The 18619-nt window shown below is 42.3% G+C and overlaps 1 long non-coding RNA gene across 3 annotated transcripts in view; it reads left to right on the top strand.

Annotated features, from left to right (window-relative positions):
- Positions 1 to 18619, top strand: part of LOC113611537 (uncharacterized) — a 38400-nt gene that overhangs the window by 9740 nt on the left and 10041 nt on the right. The window contains exon 3 of one of the 3 annotated variants that reach the window (XR_003429497.1): positions 15581 to 15747. The exons of 1 other annotated variant lie outside the window; for it this stretch is intronic. This is a non-coding gene — a long non-coding RNA (uncharacterized LOC113611537). Of the gene's footprint in view, positions 1 to 15580; positions 15930 to 18619 lie in introns of those variants that run through there. One more of the 3 variants, XR_003429495.1, reaches the window with a different exon arrangement.

The following is an 18619-nucleotide window of genomic DNA, read 5'->3' on the forward strand; positions in this document are numbered from 1 at the left end:
TTGTTTTTTTTTTAGCTTCATTAAAGATAAGCTCCTTTATTTCATACAGATATACAGATACATATACATATAGATAGATATATAATCTTTTTTCTGATTTTATTTTCTTTTTATTGAAGTATAGTTGATTTACAATGTTGTGCCAATCTCTGCTGTTATAACAATTTTTTTAATACTAATTACATCTTTATTTTAATAAACACTGTCCTTGGTTATTATATCCTACTTTTCCAAGGAGATAGAGTCTTTACAGAAGTATTATGTTAAAATGAGGTCATTAGGGTAGACCCTAATCCAATATAACTGGTGTCCTTATAAGAAGAGGAAATTGGGACACAGACGTGTACAGAGAGAAAATGATGTGAAGGCACAGGGAGAAGATGGTTGTCTGCAAGCCAAAGATTGAGGCCTGGAATAGATCCTTTCCTCATAGCCCTCAGAAGGAACCAACCCTGCCAACACCATAATCTCAGACTTCTTCCTTCCAGAACTATGAGTAAATAAATTTCTGTTGTTTAAGCCACCCAGTCCATGGTACTTTGTTATGGCAGCCCTTGTAAACTAACACAGACTTAAACCCAACTGTATTAATAATTCCATTAAATAGAAATGCTCCAATTAAAAAAAAACAGAGCTGGTCAGAATAAAAAGTCAAAACCCAACTGTAGTTGACCCTTGGACAATGCAGGGGTAAGGGGCACCAACCTTCCCTGCAGTGGAAAATGTGAGTATAACTTTACAGCTGGCCCTCCCTATCCACAGTTCTGCATCAACGGATTCAACCAACTGATGATCGTTTAGTACTGTAGTACATATTTATTGAAAAAAAATCCGTGTATAAATGGACCTGCAGTTCAAACCTGTGTTGTTCAACCTGTATATATCTAAAAGAGGTATAATTTTAACATATAGACACAATGTAAAAGGATGAAAAAAGATATTCTATGCACATAGAAAGCTGGTATGGCTATATTAATATTGGACAAAGAAATGTCACGACAAGGAGAATTAGCAGAGAAAAAGAGAGACATTTCATAGTCAAAAAAGGGTCGATTGAGGAAGGAAGATATAATCCTAAATGTATATGCACCCAATAACAGAGCTACAGAAAATGAAATAAAAGCTGACAGAACTGACAAACCTCTTAGATAGCCTCATCCACCAGAGGGCAGACAGCAGAAGCAAGAAGAACTACAATTCTGCAGCCTGTGGAAGGAAAACCACATTCACAGAAAGACAGACAAAATGAAAAGGCAGAGGACTTTGTACCAGATGAAGGAACAAGATAAAACCCCAGAAAAACAACTAAATGAAGTAGAGATAGGCAACCTTCCAGAAAAAGAATTCAGAATAATGATAGTGAAGATGATCCAGGACCTCGGAAAAAGAATGGAGGCAAAGATCGAGGAGATGCAAGAAATGTTTAACAAAGACCTAGAAGAATTAAAGAACAAACACCTGAAGAATCAAAGAACAAACAAACAGAGATGAACAATACAATAACTGAGACGAAATGAAAAATACACTAGAAGGAATCAATAGCAGAATAACTGAGGCAGAAGAATGGATAAGTGACCTGGAAGACAGAATGGTGGAATTCACTGCTGTGGAACAGAATAAAGAAAAAAGAATGAAGACAGCCTAAGAGACCTCTGGGACAACATTAAATGCAACAACATTCACATTATAGGGGTCCCAGAAGGAGAAGAGAGACAGAAAGCACCCGAGAAAATATTTGAAGAGATTATAGTCGAAAATTTCCCGAACGTGGGAAAGGAAATAGCCACCCAAGTCCAGGAAGAGCAGAGAGTCCCAGGCAGGATAAACCCAAGGAGAAACATGCCAAGACACATAGTAATCAAACTGACAAAAATTAAAGACAAAGAAAAATTATTGAAAGCAACAAGGGAAAAATGACAAATAACATACAAGGGAACTCCCATAAGGTTAACAGCTGATTTCTCAGCAGAAACTCTACAAGCCAGAAGGGAGTGGCATGATATAATTAAAGTGATGAAAGGGAAGAAACTACAACCAAGATTACCTGGCAAGGATCTCATTCAGATTCGATGGAGAAATCAAAAGCTTTACAGACAATCAGGGCTTCCCTGGTGGTGCAGTGGTTGAGAGTCCACCTGCCGATGCAGGGGACATGGGTTCGTGCCCTCGTCCGGGAGTATCCCCCATGCTGCAGAGTGTCTGGGCCCACGAACCATGGCCGCTGAGCCTGCGTGTCCGGAGCCTGTGCTCCACAATGGGAGAGAGGCCACAACAGTGAGAGGCCCGCGTACCGCAAAAAAAAAAAAAAAAAAAAAAAAAAGAAGAAGAAGAAAAAGACCTACAAAAACAAACCCATAACAATTAAGATAAAGGTAATAGGAACATATATATCGATAATTTCCTTAAACGTGAATGGATTAAATACTCCAACCAAAAGACACAGTCTCGCTGAATGGATACAAAAACAAGACCCATGTATATGCTGTCTACCAGAGACCCACTTCAGACCTAGGGACACATACAGACTGAAAGTGAGGGGATGGAAAAAGATATTCTGTGCAAAAGGTAATCAAAAGAAAACTGGAGTAACAATACTCATATCAGATAAAATAGACTTTAAAATAAAGAATGTTACAAGAGACAAGGAAGGACACTACATAATAAACAAGGGATCAATCCAAGAAGAAGATATAACATTATAAATATATATGCACCCAACATAGGAACACCTCAATACATAAGGCAACTGCTAACAGCTATAAAAGAGGAAATCGACAGTAACACAATAATACTGGGGGACTTCAACACCTCACTTACACCAACGGACAGATCATCCAGGCAGAAAATTAATAAGGAAACACAAGCTTTAAATGACACAATAGACCAGATAGATTTAATTGCTATTTATAAGACATTCCATCCAAAAACAGAAGATTACACTTTCTTCTCAAGTGCACACAGAACATTCTCCAGGATAGATCACATCCTGGGTCACAAATCAAGCCTCAGTAAATTTAAGAAAATTGAAATCATATCAAGCATCTTTTCCAACCACAACACCATGAGATTAGAAATCAATTACAGGGAAAAAAAACGTAAAAAACATAAACACATGGAGGCTAAACAATACGTTACTAAATAACCAAGAGATCACTGAAGAAATCAAAGAGGAAATCAAAAAATACCTAGAGACAAATGACAACAAAAACATGATGATCCAAAACCTATGGGATGCAGCAAAAGCTGTTCTAAGAGGGAAGTTTATAGCAATACAAGCCTACCTCAAGAAACAAGAAAAATCTCAAATAAACAATCTAACATTACACCTAAAGGAACTAGAGAAAGAAGAACAAAAAAAACCCCAAAGTTAGTAGAAGGAAAGAAATCATAAAGATCAGAGCAGAAATAAATGAAATAGAAACAAAGAAAACAATAGCAAAGATCAATGAAACTAAAAGATGGTTCTTTGAGAAGATAAACAAAATTGATAAACCTTTAGCCAGACTCATCAAGAAGAAGAGGGAGAGGGCTCAAATCAATAAAATTAGAAATGGAAAAGGAGAAGTTACAATGGACACCACAGAAATACAAAGCATCCTAAGAGACTACTACAAGCAACTCTATGCCAATAAAATGGACAACCTGGAAGAAATGGACAAATTCTTAGAAAGGTATAACCTTCCAAGACTGAACCAGGAAGAAATAGAAAATATGAACAGACCAGTCACAAGTAATGAAATTGAAACTGTGATTAAAAATCTTCCAACAAACAAAAGTCCAGGACCAGATGGCTTCACAGGTGAATTCTATCAAACATTTAGAGACGAGCTAACACCCATCCTTCTCAAACTCTTCCAAAAAATTGCAGAGGAAGGAACACTCCAAATTCATTCTATGAAGCCACCATCACCCTGATACCAAAACAAGACAAAGGTAGTACAAAAAAAGAAAATTACAGACCAATATCACTGATGAATATAGATGCACAAATCCTCAACAAAATACTAGCAAACAGAATCCAAAAACACATTAAAAGGATCATACACCACAATCAAGTGGGATTTATCCCAGGGATGCAAGGATTCTTCAATATATGCAAATCAATCAGTGTGATACACCATATTAACAAATTGAAGAATAAAAACGATACCATCATCTCCATAGATGCAGAGAAAGCTTTTGACAAAATTCAACACCCATTTATGATAAAAATCTCTCCAGAGAGTGAGCATAGAGGGAACTTACCTCAACATAATAAAGGCCATATGTGACAAACCCACAGCAAACATCATTCTCAATGGTGAAAAACTGAAAGCATTTCCTCTAAGATCAGGAATAGGGCAAGGATGTCCACTCTCGCCACTATTATTCAACTTGGTTTTGGAAGTCCTAGCCACGGCAATCAGAAAAGAAAAAGAAATAAAAGGAATACAAATTGCAAAAGAAGAAGTAAAACTGTCACCGTTTGCAGATGACATGATACTATACCTAGAGAATCCTAAAGATGCCACCAGAAAAACTACTAGAACTAATCAATGAATCTGGTAAAGTTGCAGGATACAAAATTAATGCATAGAAATCTCTATCATTCCTATATACTAACAACGAAAGATCAGAAAGAGAAATTAAGGAAACAATCCCATTCACCCTTGCAACAAAAAGAATAAAATACCTAGGAATAAACCTACCTAAGGAGGCAAAAGACCTGTACTCAGAAAACTATAAGACACTGATGAAAGAAATCAAAGATGACACAAACAGATGGAGAGATATACCATGTTCTTGGATTGGAAGAATCAATATTGTGAAAATGACTATACTACCCAAAGCAATCTACAGATTCAGTGCAACCCCTATCAAATTACCAGTGGCATTTTTTACAGAACTAGAACAAAAAATCTTAAAATTTGTATGGAGACACAAAAGACCCCGAATAGCCAAAGCAGTCTTGAGGGAAAAAAAAGGAGCTGAAGGAATCAGACTCCCTGACTTTAGACTATACTACGAAGTACAGTAATCAAGACAATATGGTACTGGCACAAAAACAGAAATATAGATCAATGGAACAGGATAGAAAGCCCAGAGATAAACCCATGCACCTATGGTCAACTAATCTATGACAAAGGAGGCAAGGGTATACAATGGAGAAAAGACAGTCTCTTCAATAAGTGGTGCTGGGAAAACTGGGCAGCTACATGTAAAAGAATGAAATTAGAACACTCCCTAACATCATACACAAAAATAAACTCAAAATGGATTAGAGACCTAAATGTAAAACCAGACACTATAAAACACTTAGAGGAAAACATAGGAAGAACACTCCTTGACATAAATCACAGCAAGATCTTTTTAGATCCACCTCCTAGAGAAAAGGAAATAAAAACAAAAATAAACAAATGGGACCTAATGAAACTTCAAAGTGTTTGCAAAGCAAAGGAAACCACAAACAAGACGAAAAGACAACGGTCAGAATGGGAGAAAATATTTGCAAACGGATCAACGGACAAAGAATTAATCTCCAAAATATATAAACAGCTCATGCAGCTCAATATTAAAAAAATAAACAATCCAATCAAAAAACGGGCAGAAGGGCTTTCCGGGTGGTGCAGTGGTTAGGAATCCACCTGCCAATGCAGGGGACACGGGTTCAAGCCCTGGTCCAGGAAGATCCCTCATGCCGTGGAGTAACTAAGCCCGTGCGCCACAACTACCAAGCCTGCATGCCACAACTACTGAAGCCTGCGTGCCTAGAGCCCGTGCTCCACAACAAGAGAAGCCACCGCAATGAGAAGCCTGTGCACCGCAACAAAGAGTAGCCCCCGCTCACCACAACTAGAGAAAGCCCTCACACAGCAACGAAGACCCAACGCAGCCAAAAATAATAAATAAATAAATAAATTTACTAAAAAAAAAAAAATGGGCAGAAGACCTAAATAGACATTTCTCCAAAGAAGACATACAGATGCCCAAGAAGCACATGAAAAGCTGCTCAACATCATTAATTATTAGAGAAATGCAAATCAAAACTACAATGAGGTATCACCTCACACAGATTAGAATGGACATCATCAGAAAATCTACAAACAACAAATGCTGGAGAGGGTGTGGAGAAAAGGGAACCCTCTTGCATTGTTGGTGGGAATGTAAATTGATACAGCCACTATGGAGAACAGTATGGAGGTTCCTTAAAAAACTAAAAATAGAATTACCATATGACCCAGCAATCCCACTACTGGGCATATACCCAAAGAAAACCATAATTCAAAAAGACACATGCACCCCAATGTTCATTGCAGCACTGTTTACAATAGCCAGGTCATGGAAGCAACCTAAATGCCCATCGACAGATGAATGGATAAAGAAGATGTGGTACATACATACAATGGAGTATTACTCAGCCATAAAAAGGAACGAAATTGGGTCATTTGTAGAGACGTGGGTAGATCTAGAGACTGTCATACAGAGTGAGGTAAGTCAGAAAGAGAAAAACAAATATCGTATATTAACGCATATATGTGGAACCTAGAAAATGGTACAGATGAACCGGTTTGCAGGGCAGAAATAGAGACACAGATGTAGAGAACAAACGTATGGACACCAAGGGGGGAAAGCGGCAGGGGGTGGGGGATGGTGGGATGAATTTGGAGATTGGGATTGACATGTATACACTGATGTGTATAAAATGGATGACTAATAAGAACCTGCTGTATAAAAAATAAATAAAATACAATAAAAAGCTGACAGAACTAAAGGGAAAAAACAGACAAATGCACACTTACAGTCAGAGATTTGAAAACTCCTCTACTGATAATTGGTAGAATATCTAGGCAAAAAAGCGATAAGATTTAGAAAATCAGAAGAATACAATCAACCAACTTGATATAATTGACATTAAAAAACTCCACCCCATAATTGCAGAACTTTTTTTTTTCAAGTACACATGTAATATTCACTAAGCTAGATTATATCCTGGGCCATAAGATAAATCTCAATAAATTTCAAAAGATTAAAATCTCATAGAATATGCTCTCTAATCACCATGGAATTAAATTAGAAAAAATATATATCTGGAAAATCCACAGATGGTTAGAAATTAAAGAATGTATTTCTATATAACTAATGAGTCAAAGAAGAAAACAAATGAAATTAGAAAATATATTTTAAGCTGAACGACAATGAAAGCACAGAATATCAAAATTTGTGTAGTGCAGCTAAAGAAGTACTTAGAGAGGGACTTCCCTGGTGGCACAGAGGTTAAGAATCTGCCTGCCGGGCTTCCCTGGTGGCGCAGTGGTTGAGGGTCTGCCTGCCGATGCAGGGGACACGGGTTCGTGCCCCGGTCTGGGAAGATCACACATGCCGCGGAGCGGCTGGGCCCGTGAGCCATGGTCGCTGAGCCTGTGCGTCCGGAGCCTGTGCTCTGCAACGGAAGAGGCCACAACAGTGAGAGGCCCGCATACCGCAAAAAAAAAAAAAAAAAAGAATCCACCTGCCAATGCAGGGGACACGGGTTCGAGCCCTGGTCTGGGAAGATCCCACATGCCATGGAGCAGCTAAGCCCGTGCACCACAACTACTTAGCCTGTGCTCTAGAGCCCCTGTGCCACAACTACTGAAGCCCACGTGCCTAGAGCCCATGCTCTGCAACAAGAGAAGACAACGCAATGAGAAGCCCGCACACTGCAACGAAGAGTAGCCCCTGCTCTCCGCAGCTAGAGAAAGCCCGCGCACAGCAAGAAAGACGCAACACAGCCAAAAATAAATAAATAAAAATTTTAAAAAGTACTTAGAGGAAAATATAACTTTAAATGCCTATATCAGAAAAAAAAGACAAAGGTTTAAAATCAATATTCTACATTTCTACCTTAAGAAGCCAGAAAAAGGGACTTCCCTGGTGGTACAGTGGTTAAGAATCCACCTACTAAAGCAGGGGACATGGGTTCGAGCCCTGGTCCAGGAAGTTCCCACATGCTGCGGAGCAACTAAGCCTGTGCGCCACAACTACTGAGCCTGCGCTCTACAGCCTGCGAGCCACAACTACTGAGCCTGCGAGCCACAACTACTGAAGTCTGCGCGCCTAGAGCCCGTGCTCCACAACAAGAGCAGCCACTGCAATGAGAAGCCCGCACACTGCAATGAAGAGTAGCCCCTGCTTGCCACAACTAGAGAAAGTTCGCATGCAGCAACGAAGACCCAACGCAGCCAAAATAGATATATATTTTTTAAAAAGCGCCAGAAAAAGTTTGGTGGTGTCTCAAAAAGTTAAACAGAATTACCATATGATCCATCAATCCTACTCCTAAATATATACCCCACATATGTTCATATAAAAAGTTGTACATGGATGTTCATAGCAACGTTAGTCATATAGCCAAAAAGTAGAAACAACTCAAATGTCCACCAACTAATGAATGGATAAACAAGATATGATATATCCACACAATGGAATACTATTCAGCCATAAAAAGGAATGAAGTAATTACAGCATGTATGATTCTTGAAAACCTTATGCTAAATGAAAGAAGCCAGACACAAAAGTCCACATATTGTGTGATTCCATTTACATGAAATATTCAGAATAGGCAAATCCATGGAGACAGAAAGTAGACTAGTGGTTGGCGGGGAGAACTGGGACTGACTGATAATAGGGTAATGGGAAAGTTCTGGAATTAGATGGTGGCAGTGATTGCACAACATAGTGAATATACTAAAAACCATTGAATTGTACACTTTTAAGTGGTGGATTTTATGTTATGTGAATACTATCTCAAAAATAAATTAGTAAAAGACCAAGTTAAACCCAAAGGAAGGAAGAGATAGTGAAGAGCAGAAATTAATGCTCTTCACTAATGCTTTTGTATAGAAAATATACAAAGAACAGAGAAAGTTAGCAAAGCCAAAAGTTGGTTCTTTGAAAATATTAATAAATTGATAAACCCCTAGTAAGACTGATTAAGGAAAAGAAGAAGGAAGATACAAATTACCAATTATCAGGGGCAAAAGGGTGAAAATTAATTCAAAATAGATCTTAGACCTAAAGTAAAAACTAAAACAATAAAACATCTAGAAAAAAGCATAGGAGAAGATATTTATTACTTTGGGGTAAGTAAATATTTCTTAGGATATAAAAAGCACTAATCATAAAAGAAAAAATTGATAAATTTCATCAAATTAAAAACTTTGGTTCAAAAAAAAAAAAAAACTTTGGTTCTTCAAACAACGCTATTAAGAAAATGAAAAAGCAAGCTACAAACTGGGAGAAAATATTCACAATACATATATTTAACAAAAGTCATGTATCCAGAATATATAAACAACTTTTACCACTCAATAATAAGAAGCCAAATAACCTGATGTTAAAATGGACAAAATATTTGAAAAGACACTTCACCAAAGGAAATATACAAATGGCAAATAAATCCATGAAAGATGCTCAACATTAGGAAAATGCAAATTAAAACCACAATGGATGGCTAGTGGGAAGCTGCTGCATAGCACCAGGGAGATCAGCTCGGTGCTTTGTGATGACCTAGAGGGGTGGGATAGGGAGGGTGGGAGGGAGGCTCAAGAGGGAGGGGATATGGGGATATATGTATACGTATAGCTGATTCACTTTGTTGTACAGCAGAAACTAACACAATATTGTAAAGCATTTATACTCCAATAAAGATGTGGAAAAAAAAACCCACAATGACGTACCACTTTACACTCATTAAACGGTTAGAATTCAAAAGACTAACAATAACAAGTGCTGGTAGGATATGGGGCAACAAAAACTTTCATGCATTGCTGATGGGAATGTAAAAGGGTAGAACCACTTTGATGATAGCATAGTTGTCAATCCTCAATAAAATGATCTTTAAATAATCAAAAAAAAGAAAAAGTAGAACCACTTTGGAAAACAGATTAGCAGTTTCAGTTTCTTGTAAAACTGAATGTATATTATGTTACACCTTCCAGCAATTCGACTCCCTGGCATCTACACAAGAGAAATGAAACTAAATGCCTACACAAAGACTTGTACCTAAATATTCATAGCAGCTTGATTCATTAGAGTCCAAAACTAGAAATAACCCAGATGTTCATCCATTGATAAATGGATAACTACATTTTAGTATATTCATACAATGGAATATTACTCAGCAACAAAGATGAGTGAAGTGCTGATATACAACATGAATGGATCTCACAGACACTGTACTGAGTGAAATAAGTCAGATGTGCTGAATGGTGGCATTTGTATGAGTTCTAGAACAGGCAAAACAAATCTTTGATTATAGGAATCAAATTGCCTAGGATGGGAGAGGAGGGAGAGATTGGATGCAAAGGAGAGTGAGGGAACTTTCTGGGCTGATGGAAATGTTCTAGATCTTAATTGGGTTGGTAGTTACACTGGTGTATAACTATTATTTTGGTGGCATGGCCAGAATAAATAAATAAAATAAGATCTGTAGTTTTATTGTAGATAAATGATACTTCAAAAAGTTAATTTAAAAAGAAATCAGCATACTGATACCTCTAATTCAAATCCAGCACTTCAGGACTCTTCCTCACCTTCCCCCATTCCTTTTTTTTTTGGCCCCTCCTCGCGGTTTGTGGGATCTTAGTTCCCCGACCAGGGATCGAACCCGTGTCCCCTGCAGTGGAAGCGTGGGGTCCTAACCACTGGACCGCCAGGGAATTCCCCCCCATTCCATATTTTATCTCCCTTTTTTCACAGTGCAATCTCTGGTTCCCAACATTTATATGTTTATTCATTATTTTCTATTTTTAATACAAAAACAGCAAAACAGTTTTAGAATTAGTACACCAATACCATTATCAACAACAAACCTACTAAGTAAAGTTCAAGTTTTTTTGTGTGTGTGGTTCTTTTGTTCTTACGAAGTCCATGAACTGTGTTCAAAAGTTACTTGAATCCTTATATTCTTTTTCTGTGAGGTTATATTATTAATTTGACATACAGTTGGGTTGATTTGTTACCGTTTATATTCAATTTTAGGATTTTTGAAAATCTCTTTCGATATATTTTTGAATATGTAAAATGTTTATGTGGTTCAAGAGCCGAAACTATATAAGAAAATATACTTAGAGAAATATCCTTCCTATCCTGTCTCATCCACTCCGTTCTTACCTACCCCCAACAGTAACCGTTTTATTCGTTTCTAGTTTATTCTTCCCAGTGTTCCCTTTTTGGAATATATATCTCATTTCCCCTTCTTTCTTACACAAAGGTAGTATACTACATACTTAACAATTTGTCCTGGTAATCACTCCATATCAGCTAATGGAAATCTTCCTCATTTTTAAAAATGGCTACACAGTATTCCCTTGGGCGGGTTTATTTAATCCGTGGACAAGAATTTAGGGTGTTTCCAATATTCTGCTTTTACAAATAATGCCACAGTGAATACACTTATGCATATGTTGTTTTATGTTTGTGGAAGTAAATTTTCAGGGTAAATTCCTAGCAGTGGGATTGCTGGGTCAAAAGTAAATGCTGTCATCTTATCAGTGTCACCAATTCCTCTCCATAGAGGCTGTGCCATTCTGTACTCCTGCATGTTTCCCCCAAGCCTTGCCAACAGAGTGTACTGTCCAAATGTTTTAGCATTTGCCAGTCTTATTTGGAGTGAAGTTGTGCAACTTTTCATGTATTTAAGGGTAGACTGGAAAAACTTTAAGGTTTGCGACCCAAGCCATATATTCCACATACTACTCACAGTAACAGATGCCCCATCTGCATTTGTTAGATGAATAAATGAATGAACTGGTTGGACTTTTATACTGGACTCATCATGTTTGCACTCTTGTGAAACCTGTCCCTGTGACAAGTTGACTCTTGTCCCAGGGTAGGGCAGTGCCAGGGGCCTGGCAGAGGTCTAGTAAAAGAGGAGATGGGCCTTCTAGAGGGAATGAGTCCTGGACTTTCCCACTGCCAGGATTCCACCATACAGACAGGTAGAAGACCCTTTTCTCCCAGAGGAATATAGTAAAAAGAGTGCAGCATCATGAGTGCAGGGATATGCACAAAGCCATCGCGATGCATGATACAATAATCCAATACCCTAGTGGTATTGTTTCTATTATTTTTAATACTTGTTAAATAAGTGCATCAACATGGATGAGAGTTTTTTTCTTATTGATTGATTAAATAGGTAATATAGTTACATAGTTCAAAGTTCAAAAGTCTTATTCAATGAAAAATTTCCCCTCATTCCTATTTCCAAGCCACCAAGTTACCTTCCTCTCAAAGGCAACTGGTGGTATCAAGTTCTTGGGTGTCTTTTCAGAGATATTGTATGCATGAAACAAGTGAATACACACCTTTTAACCTAAGTTATAGCAGAGTGTGCACAGTGTTCTGTGAATCCTTTTTTACACTTAACTGTATATTTCACAGGTCATCCCATTCTGCACCAATACATAAAGAGCTTCCTCAAACTTTTTCACAGCACAGCATCCATCATTTACTACAACTTACATTCTGGTTGCCTTACTGAGAGACATTTAGGCTATTTATAGTCTTTGCTATTACAAACAGTGCTATAATGTTATTTTATACATACAAGAGTATCTGTAGGATACATTTCTACATAGGAACTGAAAGGGATATGTGCATTTGTAATTTTGGTAAATAATGCCAAATTGGTGTCTTTGGGATTGTACCAGTTTACACGCCAGTATTGTGGGAGGTAATGTAGGATCCTGGGCGGCCATGCTCTTGAGAGCATGTAGAAAAGTTGGCTGGATTCTCCTCCACACTCTGGATAGGATGACTGTCTCCACTCTCATGTGAGAGGACCTCAGATAAACGCTCAGCAGGCTGGCCCAGTGGCGGCACAGGCTTCAAAATAGGAATGGAACAGGATCCTGCTTCTGAAGTTGACAGACAGCCTTGATGCCTTCCTTGACGAGAAGGCTCTAGGAAAAGATGGCTCCTGCCATCAAGGCCACACAACCCCCAGAAGTGACTTAGATGGAGATCAGATTTCACTGGAGTTTAGGCCTGACCTTCGTAACTGGTACATAAATGGTTCTCACAGGCTGGACAGGACCAACCAATCAAACAGTAGGTGTGAGTGAAGTGGGAAGGTTCTTTCAGCTTTGAGTGCTTACTATGTAGCAATCCCTGTGCTAGTTACACTGGTGACAAGGATAAAATACCCTCCAGCAGTGGAGACAATGAAATGTATTGTTGCAGCAATGTGACATGCTATAATAAAATATAACCAGGTTATCACAGGATGCAGAGGAGGAGAGCTGCAAGGAGAGAACAGCATGCAATCCAGGTGGGACTCGCAGGACAGGAGCCATTGGAACCTCTTGGTGAAGTGAGGGAGGCTTCCACCCCATAGGAGGTCTCTAGGAAATGCCTCTTCCTTCAAGAGACAAAGGACTGAAGTAGGACTCAAGAATTACCAAGGACCTTGTCCACCTTGTGGAAGCCGCTACTCATCCTTAAATGCTGAGCTAAAGGGCCGTTTTCAGGAAGTCTGAGTTCCCTGAGTCCGTTTTACACCCGTCTTGTGGCAGTGTTTAAAATTCTCCTATACGTCTTTTCTGCCTCTCTCGCGCACTGCAGTAAAGCTCTTGAAGCTTAGGGACCAGGGCTCTGTGTCTCTCTCGCGCACTCCAGTAAAGCTCTTGAAGCTTAGGGACCAGGGCTCTGTGTCTCTCGCGCGCACTGCAGTAAAGCTCTTGAAGCTTAGGGACCAGGGCTCTGATTTGCCTGTGCTGACTGGCACAAAGTTGTTGTCTAGATTAGGACTCAGGTGGATGGACTGGAGACCTACCTGCCGAGAAAACTAGCAATCATGTTGAGGATCCCCTAAGTCCTGGAGGTGGTGTTAACCCAAATTTGCTCAAGCTGGCATTGCTGTGGCTTCCATCTACTTCTAGAATTGTCTAATTCAGAAATGCCTTCCTTTCCCTGCATACTCAAGTTTCTGGGTAAATTAGCTCCCTAAGCCCTCACGCTATTAGTGAGTTTGTCAGAGTTTGACGGTGGATAAGTGCTGCCACACCTGAGTCAATAAAGAATGAATCAGTGTGCCCCTCTTTGATGGGTGTGGCATGGTAGATACTACGACAGCTGAGATGCCAGCGAGAATTACAAAACAAGGACAGAGGGAAGCAGGAAATGTGGGGACCGAATTAGGGTGAGCCATCCTGTACCTTTCCACCTCCTCCTAATGAGATCTTCCTTGACGTCTCGGCACCATCACACCAGCCACTACCACTTGTGAAGCTCTCGGGAGCATCCCGAACACTACGTCGACTCTCCTGCCACTCTGACACTCTCCCCTCTTCTTTGCTGGCCTTCTTCCACCTTCTTCTAGAGAGAATTTTCCCAAGTGCCATCTTTGGTCCTATCTTTGCACCCTCTCCCTGTCTCCCTTTCCTCTCTCAGAGAACTCGTCCATGGTCATGGGCTCAAGTGTCAGCTCCTGGCAGGTGATTCCCCTCTGTCCCCTGGATTCCACACCCTTCTCTGACCTTGCTGCTGGACTTGACCTCTGGGTTTCCATTGCCTACTAGATGTTTGCATTTGGATGTCCTGTCGTCATCTCAAACTAAACATGCATGAAATCAAGCCTGTCTTCCCCTCCCAGTTTCCATTTTGTTCTGCCCATGGCACCAGCATTCTCTCACCCACCCGAGCTCAAAACCTGAGTCATAGTGGCCGGCTCCTCCCCATATCCTTCCTTCCCAAACGCAGGTCTTGCCAGCTTCCTTTGCAACCTCTCGTATAGCTAGCTCTTTGTCCTTTGCATTGTCTGCTATTCTAGGTCTCAGCACCCATGTTTTGAATATTTTATAGCTTCCTACTTGGCCCTCCTGCCTGCAGTTTCTTCCCCGTCTAGTCTGGTCAGACAGATTCTCCAGAATGATTATTTTTATCCTGTCCCTCTCCTGCTCAAAAACCTTCAGGCACTCTCATCACCACCGATGAGTCCAGACTCCTTTGTCTCAGGCTCAAGAACCTGTGTTTGTTCGGCCACCTCACTAGTGTTATGCCACATGATTTGAGTGCAGGCTCTGGAGCGGGACTCTGGGATCAAATCCTGTTTATTCTCCTCAGTCACATGCTGTGTGATCCTGGGCAAGTACTTAACCTTTCTGTGCCTGAATTTCCTCTCTAAATTGCTTTATAAAACGTTTATAATAATTTCTAGGATTGCTGTGAGGATAAAAGGCACTTAGGACAGTGCTGGATACATAGCAAGCACCGAAACGCCAGCTTTGGGCTGCGCTGATTTTTGTAGAGCAAGTGCTGCAGTCTGCACACATCTCCCCTGGGCACACACACCCACCTCTCCTCACCGCCTTTGCTCAACCCAGTCCCTCAGTCTAGAATGTTTTTCTCTGTCTGCTGACTCTTACTCACCCTTCAAGGGCCGCTGACCTATTTCCTCCCAACACACGCTTGTTTGGTGCTTTCTGCAGTGCAGCTCAGCTTCAGCTGGGTGGTAGTGGGCGTGTCGCGGTATATGAAACCAGCCATAGGCCACACAGGACCACATCTTCCTGGGGTTCATTTTACTTGGTAAGTAAGTTCAGCCATTTTTACGTTACAGCAACTACCCCACACACATCATGGAGCAGAATGCAAAATTGGCCAAAGAGAAAACACACAACTACTAAGAATGTTCAGAGTGGCCCTGGTGGCGAGTGTGCATTCATTCTGCAGTGGAAAGTTCTGAGAAGCAGGGGCCTGGTGGGTTGAGAGGCCAGGCGTGATGAGGTAAGGCGGGGGCCATGCCGACGTGGCAGTCCTGTGCTCAGGGCCCTTGCAGTGAGGGTCCCTTTAACACTCTCTCCTTCCTGAGAACTCCATGTCTATACCTTCCTACTTGCCCCAAGGTAGCACTTGTAGTACATTTTTTTTTTTTTTTGTGGTACGCGGGCCTCTCACCGCTGCGGCCTCTCCCGTTGCGGAGCACAGGCTCCGGACGGGCAGGCTCAGTGGCCATGGCTCACGGGCCCAGCCACTCCACGGCATGTGGGATCTTCCTGGACCGGGGCATGAACCTGTGTCCCCTGCATCGGCAGGCGGACTCTCAACCACTGTGCCACCAGGGAAGCCCCTGTAGTACATTGTTTTGCAGCTTTCCACATGGGTGGGTCTTATCTCTTCGATGCCACCCTAAGCACCTGGAGTGCAGGTGCGGGTGGGAATGCAGGTGTGGGGTAACACAGTGGGAAGACAGACCCAGGTGGGAATTGAGCCCCGGTGCTCATGGATGAAGCAGGGCACTTTCCCTCTCAGCCTCGGTTTCCTTATCTGTGAGAGTGGATAATACTCACCTAATGGGATTGTTCTGAGCAGTCAACTAGACAGCGTGAAGTGCAGCAGATGGCGTGGGTTGGCGCTCACTAAACATCAGATCCCTCCCAGCGTACCAGGCTGTCAGCAAGCATCTGATTCTTGAATGTTCCCACCCCAAACCGTGTCCTCCTACCTGCATCTACTCGCATATCCTCTGCCTCCCTTCCTGTCACAGGGGATGCTCCGATCTAAGTCCACACTCTTCCCTGTGTCCTAGTCCTGGCCCTTCTCAACTTCACAAAGACTCCCTGTCGGGTCACTCTCCTCACCGGGTCGTTATGCTGTACTGTCACTCTAGCTAAAGCAAAAGACGAGACAGAACAACAAATCACAACGGTTCCTTGATCCCACACCCTCTCCAGTGGCCACTCGTTTCTCTGCTCCCTTTACAGTAAAAGGTCTCTGAAAGGATCAGCATGCTCCCCGTTTCCACTTCCCCTGCCCGTCCCCCTGAGCCCACTCCAGGCCTGGTCCCATCCCCATCACCCCGTGGGAGCTGCTTGTCTCCTGCGACCGCCACGTTGCCGAGTCCAGTGTGCTCTTCTTCTCAGGCTTCATTTTACCAGCCTCTCAGAAGCATCTGAGACTTTGACCCTCTGCCCAGGCTTCCCAGGCCCTACCCTCTCCTGACTTCTCTCCAGTCTGGCCCCTCCTCGGTCTCCTTGCTCAGGCCTCCCTTGCCTCTAAGCATAGAAGCCTCAGCGCTGTCCTTGGACCACTTCTCACCTCTAACTATACTCACTCAGGTAATCTCATCCCCACACACGGCTTTAAATGCCACCTAAAAGATGCCCCAATTTATACCTCAAACCCAGAGCTCTCCCTAGAATTCCAGACTCGCATGTCCACTGCCCGCTCCCCAGCTTGGGTGCGCCACAGACCTCAAATCTGAACTCCTAATTCCCTGCCCCACCCTCCCCTTCCCGCAATCTTTCCCATCTTAGTAATGGGAACTCTGTTCTTCCAGTTGCTCAAGCCAAAACCTTTGGAGTTATCCTTGGCTCCTCTCTCTCTTAAACCCCACAGCCAACTGATCAGCAAGTCCTGTCAGTTAGTTCCCCTTCAAAATACAGAAAGAAAAGAAGCTGGCCGCTTCTTACCACCTCCCTCTCCCACGCGGGGCTAAATCACCATCACCTCTCACGAGGCCAACTCCAGCAGCCTCCTGAGTGGTTTCATTGCCTCTTCTTCCCCCAAACCCACAGTCTGTTTTCTACCAACAGCCAGACTAATGCTTTCAAGACGTAAGATTGATTGTCATTTATTGGCTTAAGACCCACCCCACCAGTGTCTTCCTCTCTCACTCAGGATAAAATCCAGGTTCCTCGTCCCGGTCCACAAGGCCCTGTGGGACCAACCTGCTACCTCTCTGGCCTCATTTGCCCCCCCACTTCCTCGCTCCCTCTGCCCGGTCCCTGGCCTCCGTGCTGCCCCTGGACCAGTCTGGAAACACGCCTGCCTTGGGGAGGGTGTGCTTGTTGTCCCTTCGGCCTGCCCGATGCCACCCTGTTGGAGAGCCTCCCCCGACCAACCTCTTCAGCACCCTTGGCATTCTCTGACCTCTCACCCTAATTCTGCCCAGCACTGACCACCGCCTGACATCATATTTACATGTGTGTTGTTGTCCATCTCCTCACCACTAACAGCCCAGAGGAGCTCTAGAGCCCAGCACACAGCAGGTGCTCAGCAGCCGGGCAGGGGCCACGGCGGAGACGGGAAGAGCCCAGTGCACACGGCCCCAGTCTCTGCGCCACCACATACCTGCTGCTGGCGCTTCTGGGCAACTTTGGACAACCGTCTAGGCTTCAGTTTCCCTCTCTGTAAAACCTACCATGAAGGACTTTTAGGAAATTTAGGGATAATACATTTAAAGTACTTGAGGCATGGTCAGTACTCAGTAAAATGGGGACTAAAAAGGCCACTTGATTGCCCTCTAGGCCTGTTCCCAAGGAGTTAATAGTTCTGTCTCTGCCTGCCCCAGGATGGAGGGCTGATGCATCAGATGAAGTAACACCATTAAAAGGAGTACTGATTCCGTTCTCCACGTCGTATGTCCCAGGGTCCCCTAAGCGCTGTTTCTGAATACGGCCAGTTCTCCTCCATCCCCAGGACCTTCCAGTTCCCTAACAAAGCTCCTCAGATGATGGCCATCTTTGAGCAGGTCCTGCAGGTTGAAACGCTCCCCCAACCCTGCTTTGGATCCAGGTGGCCCCCATGTGGGAAAGTACAGGTGCTTGCTGGGTATGTGTATGTCTGTCTGAACCTTATGAGTCATGGGCCCCATGGA

The sequence above is a fragment of the Aethalodelphis obliquidens genome, unplaced genomic scaffold, assembly GCF_003676395.1.
Source record: "Aethalodelphis obliquidens isolate GAN/ISIS:26980383/991018 unplaced genomic scaffold, ASM367639v1 scaffold69, whole genome shotgun sequence".
Lineage (NCBI taxonomy): Eukaryota > Metazoa > Chordata > Mammalia > Artiodactyla > Delphinidae > Aethalodelphis > Aethalodelphis obliquidens.